Below are 1,933 nucleotides of genomic sequence, written 5' to 3'. Positions count from 1 at the left end.
CACTGATTTTTAGGATTGACCTCAGTGTTGCTAGGGAATTTTCCTGGCGTGTGTTGCGCAGCTGCTTGGTTAGCAATCTGCCCAACTTGAGTCTCCAAAATCTGCACTTGCTTTGACAGTGTTGAAAAATTATTCCCAATATTGCCCACTTGAGATTCCAAATTAGTCATCCTTGTATTAACAGTTGTCTTCATGCTAGACACTTCTGTTAACACCTGCTGCATCATATCCTCCATTGATCCCTTATTTGGTTCATTTATAACTCCTCCGCTAGACACAGAAAATCCAGGTGGAGGCTGCAAAGCATTGTTGGGATTTGAATAGGAAAAATTTGGATGATTCCTATTATTTGGATGATACGGTGGATTTCCGCCCTGATGGCTGGAATTGGTACTGCCGCTGGACAAAATTAGCATCTTCAAACTGTGCCACATCGGATAAAATCGGCTGCTGAGGGATTTTGGCTAGCAGTGCTTTTCTCTCCAACTCATACTGCTTTTGAAGAGCTTCGTATTTTTCCTTAAAATCATCTCTCTCCTCGTTTACAGCTGCAATTCTTCTCGTAGAATTTCTGTCATTCGGCCATTGATAACTGTTGGAGGCCATCTCTTCTATCACACGATAAGCCTCCTTTGTATTTATGTGGAGAAGACATCCACCTGCAGTAGCATCCACCATACTTTTTGTCAGACCAGTCAAACCATTATAAAAGTGAATGATTTGCTGATCTTCCGTGAAACCATGTTGTGGGCAGTTCCTTAGCAGCTCACGAAATCTTTCCCAAGCATCATGAATGGTCTCATCTCCTAGCTGGGAAAAGTGAGAAATCTCTGCAATGATTTTCTGAGCTTTAGAAGCAGGAAAGTATTTTGCTAGGAAAGCTCTACACAAATCCTCCCATCCAGTAATAGCACCTCTGTCCAAATTTTTGAACCACTCCTTCGCTCTGTCCCTGAGAGAGAATCCAAACATCTTCATTCTGATGGCATCTGGTGGCACTCCATTCTGCTTAATAGTGTCGCAGATATCTAAAAACTGAGTGATGTGAGCATGCGGATTTTCAGAAGTCGTTCCACTAAACTGTTCAGCTTGCACCATGTTTATCAATCCCGGTTTCAGCTCGAATGTGGTAGCCTGCACAGTTGGTCCCCATCTGCCTCCTTGAATTTGATCAACCCGAAGCTGATACATGTGATTCAGTGGTGGCTCTGGTGGAGGAGCCCGGTTGCGCCTGTTCTCCTCTCTCTCTTCATCTAGCTGCCTCTGAAGGTTTGTCACGGCTCGCACAAGAGTTTCAAGGTCCATGTTATTTTGTTGCTCTGTCATTGCTTGTTTCTTCTTTTCGCGGTTGTCTCTTTTGTGCTACTTTTCGATTTCCAAGTTCAAAGGTACAAAATGTTCTTTTCCTTTGGATCTCGTGATCATACACTCCTGAGACAACAAACAAAAATCAGAAACAGAAATTAAGCTAAAAATAAGATAAAATAAAAACTTATAACGCCTGAAATAATGCTTAAGTCTAATCAGAAATATTAAAGTGAATTCTAAATAATCCCCGGCAACGGCGCCAAAAAGTTGATCACTAATTTTTTAGCAACAAAAGCTGCAACTAACACAGGCAATTGTAGCAAATAATAAGTAACCGAGTATCATATCCACAGGGACTATTATAACGAATCACTCTAAGTAATCCTAACTAAACTCTAGTAATATTCAAGCAAACGAAAGTAGGAAGGTTTGATTAACACTAAACTCAAATAGTAGTAAATAAAAGTACGTAGAAGAATCAAATATAAAAGACAACTGATCCTAGGGTAGTAATTCATTAATTAAATCTATGCAATTAATCTATTAATCCTATGTACCAATTTAATCCAATTATGATGAGAGTGAAGGAATATTAAATTGAATTAACGTTCCGTTTGCCCGATGA

General features: G+C 39.9%; 1 non-coding gene across 1 annotated transcript; it reads left to right on the top strand.

Annotated features, from left to right (window-relative positions):
• Nucleotides 1-736: 736 nt before the first annotated feature.
• On the top strand, nucleotides 737-843 carry LOC131013792 (small nucleolar RNA R71). Its single transcript, XR_009097872.1, has one exon. It is a non-coding gene; the product is annotated as a small nucleolar RNA R71 (small nucleolar RNA).
• The last annotated feature ends 1,090 nt before the right edge of the window (nucleotides 844-1,933 follow it).

Source organism: Salvia miltiorrhiza, chromosome 2, assembly GCF_028751815.1.
Source record: "Salvia miltiorrhiza cultivar Shanhuang (shh) chromosome 2, IMPLAD_Smil_shh, whole genome shotgun sequence".
In the NCBI taxonomy this organism is placed as follows: domain Eukaryota; kingdom Viridiplantae; phylum Streptophyta; class Magnoliopsida; order Lamiales; family Lamiaceae; genus Salvia; species Salvia miltiorrhiza.
The sequence above is the reverse complement of the archived record's forward strand: the minus strand, read 5'-3'. Positions and strand labels throughout refer to the sequence as shown.